The sequence below is a fragment of the Haliaeetus albicilla genome, chromosome 17 (genome assembly GCF_947461875.1).
Source record: "Haliaeetus albicilla chromosome 17, bHalAlb1.1, whole genome shotgun sequence".
Taxonomy (NCBI): Eukaryota; Metazoa; Chordata; class Aves; order Accipitriformes; family Accipitridae; genus Haliaeetus; species Haliaeetus albicilla.
The window spans coordinates 9704028-9723263 of record NC_091499.1 but is presented as its reverse complement, the minus strand read 5'-3'; positions in this window follow the sequence as shown (position 1 = coordinate 9723263).

Sequence of the window (19236 nt, the reverse complement as noted above, 5' to 3'; positions counted from 1 at the left end):
TGTGTTATTTTCTCAGCATCCAGAGTTACTGGTACATTTTAGCCTAGTCTAAATACCACGTTTGGATACATCCATAACAGAAAGCTTATTTACTTTTGAAGTGTGCAGACAGTATCTCCGTGCAGATGGAAAAGTGTGCATCAACATAGGAGTTGGCCTAAAAGCTGCATTCTTAGAAAATGTTTGGTCCTTCTTATCGCTTGCCCTCCCTTCCCAGCTTTTTTTATCTGTTACAGTCTGCATTTTTCACTGCAGAAGGTGTCTTAATTTTTGCTTTCTCTAGTGCCAAGCACGGTGTTAGTCTTAAAGTAATAATAATAAATCAGCAATGACATTAAGAAGTCCCCAACTCACATTAACTGAGATAGATGTGCATCCTTTCCTAATGCGCAGTTTGCAAATAGTGTATGGCAACAAGAAGATATTAAAAATGTCAGCTTTAATTCTAATATGCTATTGGGTTATAAAGATGGCTATTGGTGTGGTGCAGAAGACATGCCTATCTGTCAGACCAGTACTGTTCTCTCCATTAGCAACAACAAACAATATTGTTTCTGTCATTAACGGGTCACAGGGCAATTATATTCGTGTAGGGCTTGTTCCTTCCCTCAAACCAATTTGACTATTTAACTGGGATAGTTCAATTGGCGTATCAAATTGAGTCCCAATGGGGTTATTTTAATTCCAAAATTAAGGTGGCTTTCTAGCTTAGTTTAAATCCCCGCTAGAGTAGGTTGGGATGAACTGAATAATAATAACAAATGGGTTGATCAGAGAGCTATGCTGGTATTACCCTGCGAGTTGAAAGGCAAGTTCTTGCTTACCTCCATTTTACTTTTCTGTGTAGAGAAACTTTTTATATAGGGAGGAACTTTAATTAAAATTTACAATAGATGTTTCTGCACTCAAACATTCTGGGTTTAAATACAAATGCTTTGCAGTAATTTTCTTTCTGTTTTGCTGCCTTCATTTTCATTCCTCCAGAACATCACTTTGTGGTTTCAATTTTAGACTTTGCATCCTTTCATTTCTCTCCTAGCCAACTGTGCTCCATTATAAATGACAAGTAAATTGTTTGAGGTACTGCATTAGCTCATCAGCCTCATTGCTTTTGGTTTTCCTCCACAGGATTTCTTGCTACCGTTGTATCACTGTCATAGAAGGACTGCAAAATCTGCAGATGGACAAATTATAGGAACATTGAGTAACTCTGTCTTTACTAGACTTCTTTCGTTTATTCTTTCGGACCAGGCTGAATTGCCTCATAGCAGACGCCGTGGAGCATTAAGCAATGTTCACAGAATATCAGGAGGTTTGCAGGTCAACGTGCTAAGGGCTCATTAGCAACATACGTGTCTTCTGATATCTGATTAAGACATTAAACCGTGCTGGTTTTCTTACTGTGGACAGCAATTGCTGCATTCGGATCCCATGGTTCTGTGGTTCAGTATGTTCAGATGGTGTTCTCTTAAACACGGCAGTAATGTTATTGTCTCACTGCCATATTGTGTCCAGTGGCACACACTTCATTCCCATCCGATCATCTTACACATGGACGGTGCGGGTCTGTGTACTGTGTCCTTAGTGGTAGATGCTTCTTCTACCTGCTTGTTTTCAGTGATGATATAAATGTGTATCAATTTATCTTTGTAAACAATAGAAAACTTTATATCGAAATATAAAATGTCATAACTTATGTGCTTTTAATCACTTCCTCAAGATTGCAAAGCATTTTATTTTATTATGTATATTTTTCTGTGGTAACTGGGCTTTCTGTAGTGCAGGCAGGAAGGTGGAGCTGCAGAGGGGCTCTGCCCTGGGTTTGTGTCACTGGCAGCTCCATCAGCTAGGGGCTTGTGAAACAGGCTTTACAGCTTCGTTAGTGACACCGGTTAATTACAACCCCGACTGGCTGGCCATCTTGTCTTTCACCTACATGTGTTTCCTCACTTTTAAAACTGTGACTGTATCATAAGGGTCATGACTCGCATATTGGTGACAAGGTCGTTTGCTCAGCAGCACAGGTGGGGAAAAAATCCCTGTGTGGCCATAAACTGAGTTACCCAGAGGAGGGGCAGACCGTCAGGTACGATACAGCTGCTCTGCCTGTCCTGACTTTAATGGAGTCATCGCCAGTTTACATCAGCCAGCGATGTGCAGTGTGGACAGGAGGGAGATGAGGTCTCTTGTCTTCCCCTGTCAGTCCCACTTCAGAATATAGAATTGAGTTGGCGCACGTATAGAAATGGGGCTGGCTATGTCTGAGAAAGGCCTGAGACCACATCGGGACAGACACGGAGTTGGTTGTCATCGTTGTGCCATCGTAACGGGAGGGCTCAGCCCAGCTCACAAGTGAAAAGAAGGACGTTGCAGAAGGACGTTGGCTGTAAAACACAAAGAGGGGAGAAAGAAATTCAGTCAGTCCTCTATCACTTCTGCATGCTGTAGTCCTAGATTAATAGGCTTATTAAGTAAGTATATCCATGACGCAATAGCTCTGCTCTCAACTTCTTTGTAAACTTTGTCAAAAGTTTCTGTCTGTGACTAATGGGAAGCATGACATGTAACGAACCAATTGTTGGTGTAGGCTGTTTGCTCAGATTACTAGACTTGCCCTTTACCAGGCTTTGATTTATGTGGACCTAATAAGAGAAGAGCAAGAACAGTCCTTTGTTTGAGCTTTGAAAGAAAACGGAGTTATGGGACAATTTACAGCTTGTGCTTTGTTGCTGAAAAGGGGTTTTGTAAATTTGTTGGAATAAATATTCTCAAACTCGTGAAGCAAAATGAAAATGCACTAAATTAAGAGTGCCTTTTAAATTAATGGCTGTTGAGAAGAAGATACGAGTTGCTGTTTTAGTTGATTCACAGTAATTATTAAGATGATATTTTGTGGTTGAGATGCACAAACATGGCTTGACTGTTGCAACCTCTTATCTCAAGAGTACAAAGAGCAGTGTCTGTTCCGATCCAGCAAACACAGCTCTGGCAGCTCTGGCAGTTAGGTCTCCATGTAGGTAAGTAAACAAGGCATGAGCGAGCGCAGCAGAAGACAGGGAGCATAGTGCGACAGAGGGCTTTCTAAGATGCTTAGAGGGAAAATATATTAACAACATGCCTGAAGGAAATTTTTTTCTGCCCTTAAAAGTGCTTTTTAGATTGCCACAGGCACATGAAGAAACATCTTGGTGGGTTGGGGATTTTGGAATTGGTGTCATAATTTGCAAATGAAAACATATTTCCTAGCCTGTTGGGTTTTTTCAATGATCACGTGAACTCAAAAGAACATCTTGCTGTATAGTAAAGCTGATTTATTTTACAAATATTCCTAATTACCTGTGGATTTACTAGGGTATGTGTTACAATCTCTACCTTCCTCCTCTTCTAGATTTTGACATTTGCTCAGCAAGAGTCACCATTTACACAAGAGTATATTAGCTTTCATCAAATTTAGAAAATTTTTGTTTAAAGTAGAATCTAGTGGCACTTTGTTGTTATAGTTACCAGAAGACTAGTAAGTAAAAGAGACCTCACATGGGCTATTTGTTTTGTTGTCTATCATTTCACATTTTGAAGTGGATTTTTGCCTCTTATTCTACTAGGCAAATATTCCATTATTAGTATTAATCATTTTTATTGGGGCCATGGAACATAATTTTAAAGCATTTTTGAAAGACCTGAAATTCAGAACCCGTAAGACTTTTCCGTCCCTTAAACCCAATCATCTCCTGTTACAGCTGGCACTCTTCCACTTGGTTCTGTCTCATATGACTCCTTTCATATCCTGATCCACCCTCAATTTAATCAGTTGGGTGGGGATTTTTTTGGTCCTGCTGTCCTTACTGGAAAGCTGACCCAGAGCTTCACTCTTCTGATAGGAATCTTATGATTTCTGCGATAAGTGTATCCCTGGCTAATTTACACCCATTTGTTGTTGTGCCAACAGCATTCTTTAATGTAGGTAGGTAGTTTTCTTCCTGGGTTCTTAAACCTCATTCTGTGTTTAGGGAACAATCTTGTCTCCTTGGAGCTCATTTTATTAATAGTTTCTTTCCCAAGATAGACTTTGCGTTCTACCAGATTCTGTGTCTGTTCTGCTTTGAATTAATCTCCCTTGTGCAGGAGTGAACAAATTGTGCACAAGCTGTGCATCTTTGAGAAGTGACATTAATGCTTCCTTATTTCTTTTGGGAACACCTCACTTCATGCATTAGCGAGTGCTTCTCTTTTTTCATGTCTGCAGCACACTGGTCGTTAACGGCGAACACCCCAACTCTTCTTCCCCTCTGTGGAGACCCAAAGAATGCCATTATTCTCTGGCAGAAAAATACAATTATTTCATAAGTACATGACCCTGTGCTTTGTATGTTTGATCCTTTCCCTAGGTTTCCTGATCCTCATCTTTGTTTGTGATGCTTCTGGCTGTCACATCAGCAAATGTTCTTGAAATATTTCTAGTGGACCATGCCACTGGGACGTGGTCACTAGTGAAAATGTTTATTAAGTTTGGTTCATAGACAGAACTACTATTCCCTCTGGCCCGTTACTTCTCTTTTTGGTTTCCACTGAGAGGTTGAACCTTGGGGTTCAATTCAGACCCCAGCAGGAGTCAGGGTCTCAATGCCAGTCCTGATCTGCCAAGCAGAATCAGCCCTTCAGCTGCCATTGGCACCCACTGGAGGTTCCTGACCCTGCACGCAAGGTGCACGCTCGAGTGCGCGGAGTCCCCCTGTTTGCAGTAGACAGGTGTTGGTGCCTTACATGTTTCAGCTACTAGGTAAAAATTGCAGATTGTCTTGTTCTTATTTAGTGCTCTGTTGCTGATTCATTAGGGGTTGGTGGGGTTTTTTTCAGTTGTCTGTAGTGAATTCTGGAGCAGTTTATGTCTGGTACAAAGAGAATGTTGTTCCACTGACCAAATGCTTCTGTAAAAACACAGTGTTATATTCCCTTCCTTGTGCTATGAATACCAAACACAGCCTGTTGATAAATTGACACCAAAGCAAAGTAGCGGGAGCAAGACACTGGTCAAATTCTGGCAGTTGTTAATGGAAAGCATTGCTGGTCTGAGGTTGGATGCTTGATGTTTTAGCCTTGATAGCTTTGTGGCTATAGACAGGACCTGGGAGATTCACACTCTTCCTGACTGAGCGTATAAACTTTCAAAGAGACATTTGACAGACCTCAGACAGATCTGTGCTTTAGTTTTTCCATATGAAATGCCATTTATATCCCAGGCTAATAATAATGCACTATACCCTATACGAGCTTTATCTTTTAATTACGAACTCTTTGGATCTGCCGTTCCGTGCGGTGTGAGTTTGTCACCAGTGTCAGAGCAGCTTTGTGTGTTGTGTGACACAGGCGGCACCTCCCAAGCGTGATTTACCCCTCCTCGCTGCGGAGGGGACCTGCAGTACGCCTGCGGGTTTGATCCGGTGGGGGCGAGCAGGGAGCGGTCGCTCGCTTGCGTTAAATGTACACCCTGCTTGGTGTACCTGTTAGAAGGGGCAAGTGACAGAAGCTTGCCTTGGAGGAGAAGGTGTTTGCGTTCATCGTGGTCCAGAGTTTCTGTGTGAGGTCTCTCCATAACCAGAGAGGCCACTGTGAAATGTTTTTCTCTTGGGGAAAGTGTGTTAGCTATTCAGGGCCCATGTTTTCAGGCATCTTGAAGAGAGGACTTTGGGATCATGGACTTGATTCAAAGCTCCGTGGGACAGCAGCACAGGCAGCAGGTGCTAGGTCATTGACGTATTTTATTGAAACTTAGCTGGAAGGAACTTTTTTGTCAACGAGCTATGTTAAAAAAATTATCCATTGACTACATATTGCACAATTTTTGCCTTGTCACTAGTAGTGTTTCTAAAATGCAGACTACATTGACCGGCCAAAGGCCGGTTGGTCTGTCACCATGATGGCAGGTTCTGCATTCCTCTGCCTACTACCCCAATTAGAAGTGTTTTGTCTTGATTAAGTCCAGTTTCAAGTAATTCAGGTCAAGCTAGAGTTGTTCAAATGTAAGGCTGCTAATGGTAGTGGCCTGGCTTTATGAGGTGAAGGATGGATGAATGAGTAGTTTCTGCAGGAATCTTTCTCTGATTAGCAGTGTGGTTTGTATATTAAAACATATCATAGACTTTATTACCCTAATGCATGCACAACAAATGCACAGGAATGCCATATGTATCCACAGCTGCAGAAGATAACCCCAGCTATTATTAGTTATTAATTTAATATGATCCTCTAATCAAAGACGATACAGTAATGCACAAAAGGACTGACACAAATTTACATTTGGTATTTTCTGCCTTGAAGTTTTTTGTCACATAATCTAAGCATGGGTTTAAGTTTTTGATGATATGTATGAAAAGGTTTTTGATTATTTTGAGGAAAACATTAAGGAATTCTGAGCTTGCCATGTGTTTAGACACAGCCTCCTATAAAGCTTCAGGGACTGGGCTCGCTCCTTAAAATAATAGTATCTTGTACATCTGATTTCATGAAGAATTCAAAATTAAAGGTCACATATAAGCAGTTGTCATACTGAGATAGTTTGTTGATAATAAAGCACAGTTTTGACTTCTTATCCTTCTAACGAAATGGTGTTGCACACATTGCAAAACTCTGGTAATTTCATTTTACTGTAATTCATAAAGGGAATAATAGGCAAGCAAAAATGCACTGGGGTGTTTTATTAGGAAATTGAGGGCCATCTTCACTAGTTTTTCCAGATAGCTTTAATCCTTCCCTCTGTCTTGTTGTTTTTCAGAATTGCATTGCTTTGGTACTACCTCACTTCTGCAAAAGGCAATTTTGTTAAATGTATTCCCAGATGCACTGATGAAGTTATAACTGCTTGGCAAAAGCTTGGAGACAAAGACACCGCCGTGAAAAATGAGCCGTGTCAACAGAAAACTGATTTGTGACCACAAAATGTGGACAATGCAGTCAACGTTGTATTATCTGTTTGTCTCCCACTTTCAGGTGTATCCACTACCCCGAAGGAGTTGTTATATGTCAGGAGCATCTACGGACTCTACCAACTCTTCTTCAGTGTCGAACTGTATCAGAGCAGAGACTTTTTTCATCTCTCAGCACTATGGCTTTTGCCCAGTGTTACTGGATATCCTCGGGCTTTGTGGCTGGCACTCTGGGATTTAGGCACCTACTTCTTTTTTGTGCATCTGTACCTGTCTCTAACTATGTCTCTCATCTGCACTTACAAAGTGGAAGAAAAGCAGAGTTTAGACTTGAAAGAGATGTTATGAGGAGAAAAATGTTAAAGACTGTGAGTTTTGGGGTAAGCTGTCAAGGATTTAATAGATAAAATATGAATTTGCTCTAGACTGTAAAAGAAGGTGTATCTTGTTCCATACTAATAGTTGCATGGCATTTTGGCACGTATGTGAAAAGCTGTTGCTCACAGCGTCTGCTAGGAGATCATATTATTTCCTTCTCTTAACTTGTAATGCGTTTACCCTGCCTGTGATTTATGTAGCCAGGAACAAGAACTGAAGCACTTACACAGGGGAGAGGATGGGTTCCTTGTATGCCAGAACTGGTAAAAGCTAAATCTTCAGATCTTTAACCCATAGGACAGTGTTTCTAAAGAGGACGCCTTAAACCTGTTTGTATTTATTTATTAGTTTCACTACTGTGTTATTTCTACACTGTTTAACAGCAGCTGATATCTTCCCATATTTTTCAAGATCCCAGGGTGTTTATTGTAGTTGCAATTGTTCTTTTGTTGAGATCAGCAGAGTAGCAGGGCTTCTAATGCAAACGGAGACTGCAGGTCTATTTTAGCCAATGAGCCATTAGTTTATGCTAGCCTAGGAGATTCTGCTTTCTGTTAAACTGCAGCAGCTTATTTACACTCTCACAGAGTTGGCATTAATAGTATCCAGTCATCTTAAAATGTGCACTGCTTGTTTTGTTTTAATCCATCTGTTTGAAAAACAACAAGTTAAATGGGTTACGCATTATGTGTGTTGCTTTGATGACAGATTTGGAATTTCCTGCCTCGGATAAAGAAGCAAGGATTAGCCTTAAAGATGCAATTCCACCTCTGCCATCCAGATCTAACACTTGCCTTGCAAAAGGGGGAACAATCCTGTCTGTGCAAGGGATTCTAGGAGGCCCCTTTTCCAAAGCAGAAAAGCTGCGCTCCAGATGCTCAGATAAATTGCCAGGGGTGCCCTTTCTTTTAGAGGCAGCTGCTAAGACCTAGGAGGGATGCTGTCTATCCTTGTTGCCACTGACTGAGGAGCAAGAGGTGACTTCTCAAGTATGTGCTATTTTTGTACAATCTGAGTGTCATTGTATTACCTGGGCTGAACATCCTACAGGTCATTAGGAAGGGTATGTAATATAGAAAGGTTTAAGAGAGGTGCAGGCAACGAAATGTCCTGTCCCTCATGTAGATAGTATCAGACAAATTTCACATTTTTAATGTTCCCTTGCTACTTGATTACCCTGCAAAAGAAACAACACCTGAAGAGTAACGCAAGGTCCTAAAGCAAATACTACATTAAACAGGCTAGAAAGCTAAAGGCTGAACTCTTCCAGTGAGCCCTGATGACTGCCTGCATTCTCACTAAAAAACTACTACGCAGCCTTTTTCCTTTATCCTGCAAATACTCCTATGTCTGTACAACATGTATCTCTTATGTCAGTGGGAACGTAGCCCTCTAACCTCTGAAAGTAACACCAGCTTCCCTGGGCAATTACTTTGGCCGTTTTGTGCTAGAAATGGTCCTTTAGTACTGCGCTAACTTTAAAAAAAATGCTTTTAAATTACCCCAAAGGAAACTTTAAAAGCTTTAAAAGGCAACAGACAGCGGTGAAGGGGACAAAGAGAGAAGAAACAGAAGAATTATATTAAGACTTCAGCTCTCTGTGTTCTGCACGTAACGGAGCCAAAACAACATAAAACTTCCTTCTCTCTGTAGCAGAAAACATCCTTCAGACTGGCTCTCCTGTGCAGCCACTGTAAAGGAAGTTTAAATATAGCAGAAATACACTTACTGAAAAGGCGGTGAGCCGTCTCTGATTTCCAACATCCTTGTTCAACTCTGAGGCATCCGAAATGCGTGCAAGCAGAAGTCACTGCAGCCAAGTCCGAACCCGTGTTGATTGTCACTCATGTAGGTGTTAGTGCTGAACACTTTCCCACCCCCTCAAATACAGGGGGGGCTTTTGCTTTGCAAATTTTCATGTTGTTGCAGTCTATCTGAGATTCCCCTGCTCGAGGGTTCATGCGATCGGGGGCAAAGCTGTGCTTCCAGGCCAGCACAAAGAGGGTGGGGAAGGTGTATGCTCCTGGGGGGTGCTTTTCTAATTCTTCCTGGTGAGACAGTGGATGAGTAAATTAATAAAAATGTTTCCTATTATGCCTGTTTTAAAATAGGAGTTTCAATTAAATAAATACATGCTTAAGAAAGCATAACAGCTCCATGCACTGCTTAAAACCTGAAACAAATATAAACGCTTGCAAAACACTTTTCGCAAGCTTTATAAGTCAGAAAATGAAAAAGAAAATGGCATTAAAAACTTAATTTAAAAATTTCACACTAAGGTAAGGAAATTCCAATTAGAAAAATACCCAGTGTCAGAGGGGCAGTACTGAATGCTGTAGGATATCTGAGCCCTCAGCTGACAAAGAGTTTCTAATTTAGGGCCAAATTAAGCTCTCATTTATGCTGGCAGGTATCCCCAGGAGCTCTTTTCACTTCATCAGGGTACTTGAGTCTTACCCCTGTGTAGCTGAGACTGTAAATGAGCCCCTTTAAGAAGCTTTTTGCTACTGAGAATTCTTTTGGAGCCTTATCATTATTTAAGTTCTTTCCTGAATAATGAACAGGCAGAGGCAGTAAGGAGAAAAGACTGGCAGGCATGAACCTGCTGTTATGAAACAATAAACTGTCCTGAAACTTGAGGATTCCAACTTTGTTACAGATGCCACTATTTAAGTCAGTCCTTATTTTTCACCTCCAACGTTTAAATCCACTAAACATTGGGAATCCAGAAACTCCAGATTATTAAGAGGATGAATGGACCTGATTACAATGTATAGCACTGTGTTACTCATATAGAGGCTTTTCAAAACTGTCTTTCAATAACTTCTTTCCAAGTCTAAGTAAAACAGATCTCTACAGCTGGACATTTATGTAGTGTAGTAGGTATGTTACATATGAGTGTGACCTTCAAACACTAGCTTTTATGGGCACGTCACTTGTGGTTAGCATGATGAATGATGTTACGCTGGCTAATTAAATCAATACATCTCATTAATGTCTTGCAGTTTTCTGAATTTCTTGTCACTCTTTAGTCCTATGGATCACCTTCCATATCTGCTTTTCTTGGATCGACATGCAATTTTTTCCCTCTTCTTTCTCTGCAGAGATACAGCAATTCCAGTATTCTCCATTGGAAAGTATGGTTGAGAAGTATATTTAGTACATCCAATAAGAGAATAGTTGAAAGGTAACCAGTAGCACCTCCTGTTTCCCCATTAAATTTATTTTCACCATTTCACAACTGGAGGCCCTTCTGCATCTTTCAGACTTAAGTTATAAACTAAACAATGGAAATAACTTTTTTTCCTTGAATGTGTTGTGAATAGTGTTAAAGCAGGGAGATAACAGGTGCTGAGAGATGTTATATGAAAGAATGTAAAGAATCCTGCAAGGATTTTGACTCTCTTGAAGCACTGACAAGGATCTGAATTAGGAATATGGGAAACAACATTGTCCCTATGCCTATTGTGTGTCTGTCTCTATGCTTCCACATAATAGAAAGCCTTTTTCTGTTCCCTTCTTGACTTTTGCCATATATTAAATACCTAATAAAAGAGGTTTAAAAACTTTCCACAAAAAATGCGCTTTTTTCCGCAAAGATAATAACCTAAATATCTCTTGGAATATGCTAATGCTCTTGGATATTTTTCACTTTGGAATCATGTTTTCAATACCACCTCAGAACAGAAGCAAAACTGTTGGTGTTTGGGGGTTTTGCGTGCTTTTAAATTTTTTTTTTCCCTTTCTCTTCTTTTAAATCCTTCTTATTTACAAGTTTTTTCACAGGCAAAGACAGGGAAGATGAGGGAAGAAATTTCTCCACAGTTAAGCATTTCTCTGGAAAAACTTGGAAGAAGCAGGATCCTACAACAGCTAACCAAGCCAGATGAGACAAAAAAGAGCAACTGCCAGTGTTTTAGGCAAGCCTAGCAACAGCCCATGTCTGGACAGCTTGTTATGATTCAAGTGTATGTTTTAATAGGGGAAACCAACATTGGTTTGAATGCACTGAATACCAGTAATTCCCAACCAGAGAGAACAGAAAGGTCGTGGAGTAGAAACTGAGACAACAACCCTCTCTGCATCCCTACGGCCACCAGCTCTGGTTCCCTGAGCTGGGGTGCAAGTGGGAAGGGAAAGGTGAGGAATAAGCAACCTGACCTGTAGACATGTTAGGATGGAGCGCTGCCAGGGGAAAACATTGGGATGGTTACGCCCACGGCATCTTGCTCAAAGGCTTGTCCGGGAAGCCTTTTTCAGGTAACTGAAATCTGCTTTCTGCTGAGCCTAGAGCTCTTAGGCAGGACTTTTCCTGCCTTCTTTGCACTATATATAGTAGATATGTTGGTAAAGGCCCTGGATATAAAAAGTCCTCGGGTTGCGTTGCTTCATCTACCACTAACCTGCCACATCGCGGCTTGTCCTGCAAGAATCTGGGCTGCATTCAGAAATCCAGCTCATTATCTAGAGGTGATACAACGCAGCTTTCGCCTGTCCTGTTTCTGCAGCTAATAGAGCTGTCAGGTCCGCTGTCATTTGCTTGTCATCCCATCCAGAAGCATATAGAAAGCCTTAAAGGAAACAGGTCATCCCAAGAGCAGACTCTTGAAATAAAATTGACCCTTATTCAAATATATATGCAAAATAGCTTGGACTTTTCCCTTCGATTGTTATTTGTACTGGATTTGCCTTGCGTTCCATGGAGAGTTAATGTGGGTTGAAAATATGACATTTGTCAGGAAAATACCTGTTGTAGGTGCCAAAGGCTGTTCTGTGATGCTTTGTGATATTTTCATGGCATATTTGGAAGAAAGGTTTTCCTCTCTGTCTCCTTCAGTTGCCTTAAGCCCAGGGTTACCCTCTCATTCAAGGGATGATAATGACTGTGTTCACTTGTTGCATTAGATGTTTGTGCCAAGGGTGTTTATGAATGTTCTAGCTGATTTTAAATACAAACTTCAGTGCCTGGAGACACCTTCACATTAAAAGCAATTGAGTCACCATAGCAGGGAAGGTGAGGTTCAGCAGGTAAAGTGGCACTCAGTCAAGAAGGTTCTTGTTGGCTGGTAAAGTACAGGGGATGACAGCTGGTCTGACAAAGTGACATTTACATCTCCAGAGAAGTGAGACTTTCTTAATTTAACTGGAGAAGTGTCAAGATCATCTGCTGAGTAAGTTAGAAGTAAGTAAGTTTCAGATGGAAAGAAATAAAGTTTCAAGAGGAAAAATTAAATCTGCTCAGAGCCCCTGGAAAGGAGATTAGTTGTAGATGTTGGTGTGGAGGAAAGGTTTTTCTCTAACAAGTGCAGCCTGCGACACATGACACACAGGGAGACAGCGTCCCTGATGTGTCAGCAGAGCACCTGCAGCAAATGAGCGGGATACTGAGTAAAAAGGACCTTTTATACTTTCTCTTGTAAGCAGGCTGAGTATAGCCTTCTTTCTTATGCCTTAAAACCCCTTTGTTGCTGTGTTTTCTATTTTGGATGCTGTAAATAAATACTCCCACTTGGATTTTGCTTTAACCCAGCTTGAGTTGAAGTACTTGGTTAAAAACAAGACGTTCCTTGCCGAAGGCTGCCGCAGCCCTAATAGGCAACGGGGGAGGTGGTCTGCGAGGGGTGAGGAGAGGGAGTCACCTCTTCCCGCAGCGAGGGATCGCTACCGAGGGTCTTGGCAGGACGCTGGTGAGCATACCTGAATCTCGGTGGTCCTGAGGGAATTTGTCACCGGTGCACTTGAGTCGTGCTGTGTTTCTATTCCTCTCTGAAAGAGTGAACCTCCATGTTAAGGGTGAGCTTATCTTTCTCCACTTCTATCTTTGTTCATGAGCAGCTCTTGGTTTGCTGGGGTTGCAAGTGGTTTACCAGCAATCGTGTCAGAACATTTGTTAGCATCATGCTCCCACTTTTAAGTCGTAAAGCAGCAAAGGGAATTATTGCTGCTGTCTCTTAAGCAAGGCGACAAAGGCATAGATGGTATAACACATACCCCTAAGTATTTACTGAGTTCTTTTCACATTCCTCTTTTTGTTTTCCCAAGCAAAAAGCAGCTCTCCCTAGCAACCATTTTAAGGCTGAGGGCACGCTGAAAGCAAACTTGACAAATGAAAGTGAGATGCTGTGGCATGTGGGACTGGCGGAGCAGCCCGGTGGAATTATCAAGCCCACGCTGGGCACAGCCACACTGGGCTGCATCCCCGGGGGTGGCAGGGATGGGAGAGATGCAAGCAGCCACCTAAGCTAGCGAGCGGGAGGTGCTCAGGAGACAGGCTTCTGCATCTTAACAACTCTGAACCCTTCCCCAGAGTTAAGTGCTATACTTTTTCTTTTCTTAAAAAAAAAAAAAAAGAGTGGTGAATATTAGGCTTCCTTTTTAACAGGAGTGGAGAAGTGAAATTCCCAGTTTTAAATGCTGACCAAGTGAGCAGAGCACTTACCTGGGCTCTAGAAGGCGCAGATTCACATCCCACCTTTGCCTGAGGAGATCTGACCATCAGTGTGTGATGAATAAACTCATCACCAGGACACGGGGTATCTAAGAGAGGGCTCTTTCCACATCTGGGGCTGGCTCAGCAGTATCATCTAATGGCTCATGGCAGGTGTGGCTCTGCTTTACCAGCTGTGTAGTCCTGACCTCTTCTCCGTGCCAGCTCTGATGGCTTTCTGACCACACAGCACACTGCTACAATTCACTAAGCAGAATATATTCACCTTGTTTTTGTTGGTTTAGTTTCTTCTGGAAGGGGAGAAGAGAGGAAGACAAAGATGCTGAAGAGCAGGACCTCCTTCCTTGAGCATCAATGACTGATTGGACTGACCCAGCTGTACCACTTATCATCCCACCTGTTAAAGCTGCTCAGCATCTCACGAAACTGTAAAATATTCCCCGTGCTTGAGAAAGGCTGTTTAGCCCACAGTTGAGATGCTCATCTCGGAAAGATGAGACATGGACTTTCTTCTCTTGCCATGTATTTCCCACTGGAATTTTTTTTTTATTTAAAATCATACTGAGCTCATTTCAGTTGTGTACCTGTCATATACAGTAAGACTGAGATTCTGCAGTCTAAGAGATTTGGCTTGATCTCTCAAGCAGAGAAATGGAGGATTGATTGTGTTTTGATTCACACTGTATAATCTTCAGTTAGTAAGTAAACTAGGAAAGCTGAGTGTTCCCTTCCAAACTCAGTAACACGTACAATTTTGAGGGACTTCAGCAAATGTCCTGGTTACCTGCCTCTGGTGTGGCTCCCTGTATTGCTTATGAGTACTGAGCTGGATAACTGGAAGTCTTCTTATTCTCATCTGTCACTTTGTGCTCCAATGGGTTCTGCTTGCAACAAGTGCTACTGAAATGAATCAGCCCTTGGAGGAGATGCGCAGGAAAATAATAAGGCAAGGTAGGTGTCAAGTGTCTAGCCAAGAAGATATTACTACCAATCCCCACTAAATAAAGTGTCAAACCTGTCAGCATGACCATCAGGCAGAGAAGTTAAAAGGTAACAAAGCAATCAGTGTAGCTGACTTTTAGGTATATCTTCCAGTTCTTATCAAAAAATGGTTGTCATCGTTTTTGGGGATCTTTATGGCAAAAATTAAAGAGGCTATATAAATGCTGGACTTTTTCTCCAGAGATTTTTTAATGCCAGCGAAAATTGCTGTTGCCCAGATCCATTAGTGCTGGTAGAGGCTGCGCGTTTGAGAACCATATTCTGTCCATCCCCCCATGCACCATTTAGAAACTTAATGAGTGATTCAGAGCATCCACTGTCTGGTGTCCATGGTCGTGGATTATTAGACAGGCAATGACTAAAATAATTTCAGTGTCCATGACAGGCATCCATAGCAGGATGTTTGAACTCAGCCATAAATCTCTTTGGTAGTTTTGAAATCCTTACAGGACATCCAATTTGTCACTGGTTTTGGATTGGGAAAAAAAAAAATCTTCAAGTTTTATGCAAAGACAAATATAATAGAACTATGAAGGAACAGCTTTTTGTTGTCTGGTCACTGAGCCCAAAAATATTAATATGCACAAGGGTAATAAATGCTACCCAGTTACTTTACTCCGAAGACGGTGACTGAGCCCATTGAGAGTTTAGTCCTCTTGATTCCAGTTACCTTGTTTCTTGTACTTAGTGGACTTATTCCTACCAAGTTTGTCCACAATGACGTGGTAGCACCTAGATATTCCACTTTTTTTTCTTGACCGCGGCTGCCTATTCTCCATCAAAGCACAGTCCTGTTTTGTTATTAAATCAATGCTTATTCTATTTCCTCATTGTTTGTTCTGTTTCTTTTAAGGTTCTGCACTTGAAACAATAATACTTCATTAGCACTGGCATTAAGGGGAAATTGCCAGACCTAAAATTATCAGTTATCGAAGTAGTATAAACTCTCCTGCTTCAGGACATTTATCTTGGGTTTGTGCAGGTAAGTTGCTCTATAACAGCCAAATTTAGGATTTGGGGAACTTCCTTTTGAAGCAGCTTGCTCTGCTACTGTTGGAAACAAGACAGATGGCAGTTCTCATGCAACATAAGAAAACTTGTGTTCCTTAACAAAAAGAGCTCACCCTCTAAAATAAACATTGGCCAAAGAAACTTAGGGACTCCGTGTATTTCCGCACTTGCTTCACTACAGCTTAGCATTATAAAACTATGCAAGAGTTACACAGTAGGTTTCGTTCATATTAGATAGTGAGACGTCAGCTGATATTGCCTGCATATTTAGATTTAAAGTATGTGTTAGAAATAGAGACAGTCTGGAGCATAATAGAGTCAAGTTCTGTTTATTTTTGGTAAGGTGACTCCAAATCATATTAGGAGCTGGGGAAACATCATCAGCTCCTGAGACAGCCACAATAACGATAGCTTTATCAGCACTCATTCACCATTTTAAAGAACAAAGGTTAATAAACAGGAGATAGAATATTTATTCTAATATGGGTCCCTGGGGTACTAAGTCATCTTTAATGAGAAACGAGGTAATTACCAGTTCTGTCACCTTTCGTCTCTCAAATACACTTGAAACTGTTTAATATGAGGCCCGCGTTGTTCAATGGAAAATAAATACTTAGAAATTATTGTAAAGCATCTCAATATCACTATATTAATGTAAATACACTGAAGCCTGAATATCAAATGTATATTTAAAGGTGAGTTGAACATTTTTCTTAAATCTGAATGGGATGAGATGTCAGAACAAAAAAATACATCAGTTGTCCTGGTCTGTTGTCACCCTAATTGTTACAGACTACTCAGCTCCTCAAATTAGAGATATTTTGGGTTTGAAATGGAAAACATAGTGAAAGAACTGGACTGTGACAAATTTTGGAAGGACAAATCTCTAAATTTGCATCACCTGCCTTATACCCAGAAAGCAGGTGGAGAGTGATGTGAGATCAGCTAGGATGAAAAAAAAGCCCCAAAATCACAAAGGTAATGTGCATGAAGAAAGAACAAGGAACAGCTGCTGCAATTAAAGAAAATACACGTGGTTGGACTTCTGGAAGGCTGTAAGCCACATTTTCCTTTGCTCTGCTATATTTGCTGGATCAAAGATTCTTGAAGTGGCTTTAACTGCCTGTCCCTTTTTGCAATGTCAGAGCGGTGGAAAGGAGACATGATGTAGATGAGAACCACATTCTGCAGAATTAGGTTACGGAAAGATAATTACACAAACAGCCTTTATCCACATGCTGCGCAGTGCAGGCAGGATTTAAATGGTTCGCGTTACGCAGGGTGAAATAAATAATCGCTGTCAGGTCACTGGTGGGCCAGGGACACGGCCTTCTGGAGGACAGTTTCCTTCAGCCATCTCTGCACCAGGAGAGAGCCCGAGGAGCTGTGAGGGATGGATTTGCCAGCACCTGGCTGCTCTCCATGGCAGAGCTGGGAGTGGGGCTCCGGGCTGGACCCCCCAGCTTTGGCTGCGGTCTTGGGCTTCCCCTGCAGGTGAGGCGGGTCGGGGGGCAAAGATGACGCAAAACTTGGTGGGGTGGCTGATATGCCAGATGTTTGTGCTGCCATTTGGAGGGATCTGGACAGGCGGGAGAAATGAGCTGATGGGAACATCATGAAGTTCAACACAGGGAAATGCAAAGTCCTGCCCCCCAGGCACCAGGAAAACAGAGTGGCAGACAAGGACCTGGGAGTCCTTGTGGACACCCAGTTGACCATGAGCCAGCAACGTGCCCTTGCCCCCAGGAAGGCTCATGGTGTCCTAACGGGCTCCATTAGGAAGGGCATTGCCAGCAGGTTGAAGGAGGTGATCCTTCCTCTCTACTCAGCGCTGGTGAGGACACACCTGCACTGTGTGTCCAGTTCTGGGCTCCCCAGCATGAGAGAGACATGGAGCTACTGGAGAGAGTCCAGTGTAAGGGCCGCGAAGAGAATGAGGGGACCAGAGCATCTCATCAGACCTGGGAGTGTTCAGCCTGGAGAAGAGAAGGCTCAGGGGAATCTCATCAGTGTATAGAAATACCTGCAGGGAGGGTGCAAAGAGGACGGGGCCAGGCTCTTCTCAGTGGTGCCCGGTGACGGGACCAGAGGCAGTGGGCACAAAGTGAGACACGGGAGGTTCTGTCTCAACATCAGGAAACACTTCTTTATTGGGAGGGTGACCGGGCACTGTCACAGGTTGCCCAGGGAGGTTGAGGAGATATTCAGAAGCTGTCTGGACACAGTCCTGGGCAAGTGGCTCTAGGATGAGATGACCTCCAGAGGTCCCTTCCAACCTCAATCACGCGGTGATTCTGTGAGGACAGCCCATTACTGTTGGAGTAACAGCAATGTTGGCATCTACCACCCAGGCAAAGCCAGGAGAACTCTTCACCTTGAAGACATAATGCTCAACAGGACAAACCCTTTGTGGCTGTGCTTGCTCAGACTGTAAAATGCCAAGGGCAGAGAAGCCCAAAGCAGGGTGCAGAGGCAAGAGTGCTGGTGGGACGGCCAACGGGTGCAGAGGGCTGAAAAGGAGGGGGAGAAAGAGGACAAATAACATTCAGATGCGGAAAGGCTGAGTTCAGGTGGCCATTTGGCTAAAGATTTGGGGAAAAGGCAACTAGCAGGCTCCTCTCTTTGGAAGAAGAGCAAACATGACCGTGACAAGAAGCTGTGAAAATGTCTTGGGTGGCAACAGCAGGAGAAAGGTCTGGTGGCCCTACTCTAGCTTGTCACTGGTCGGTACTGCCCCTTTTGCAAAGGCATCATGAGGATCGGTGGCTTTCCAGGCCCTCATGTATACTCCTGGCCCCAGGGAAGAAGACTTGCACAGGGAGCAATGGGGACAGAGAGCACTCTTTGAAAATTCAGATATATATTAACAAAAAAGTTGTGTGCACTTCCACCCTCCCCTGCTTTTCTCCATGTAAACATTTATTTAGCTTTAAAAAATCACTGGCAAATGGCTGATGGTGTTGTTCTCAGGTTATAGTTGCTAAACCAGCTCCAGGCTTGGCTCATTACAGAGTAATGATGGCTTTGCATCTTCTTGTTTGTTTGCTATTCAATAATTGTCCTCTTGAGTGAAAGTGCCTATTGACCTGAACAAAATATAATTGTGTCTCCCTTCAACTTTCAATTTTTTAAAAGCATTTCTCCATTGAACTGGCTTTCTCCAATAATGATTGTATTTGTTATAGATTTCCCTGGCAACATATCAGTATGGAAATAAGCATTTGTACTAATCCTTTCCGCTTCAGTTCTAATATGCAGTAGTCATTTTTACATGAACAGCCACCGCCTAGCTTTCCCTTCAGTGTAAAGGTGAAAGAGCTCCTCAGCATCACAAGTGCAAATGACGTGTGTCTCAGGTTCTTTGTGTCACAACTTCTCAGTAGCTCCTTGTTCCCGTTTCCTAAACAGGGATAAACAGCATCTCCCTTCCTCTGCAGGTGCTGAGGCATCTGCAATGGGTTGGCACCTACTTTCATT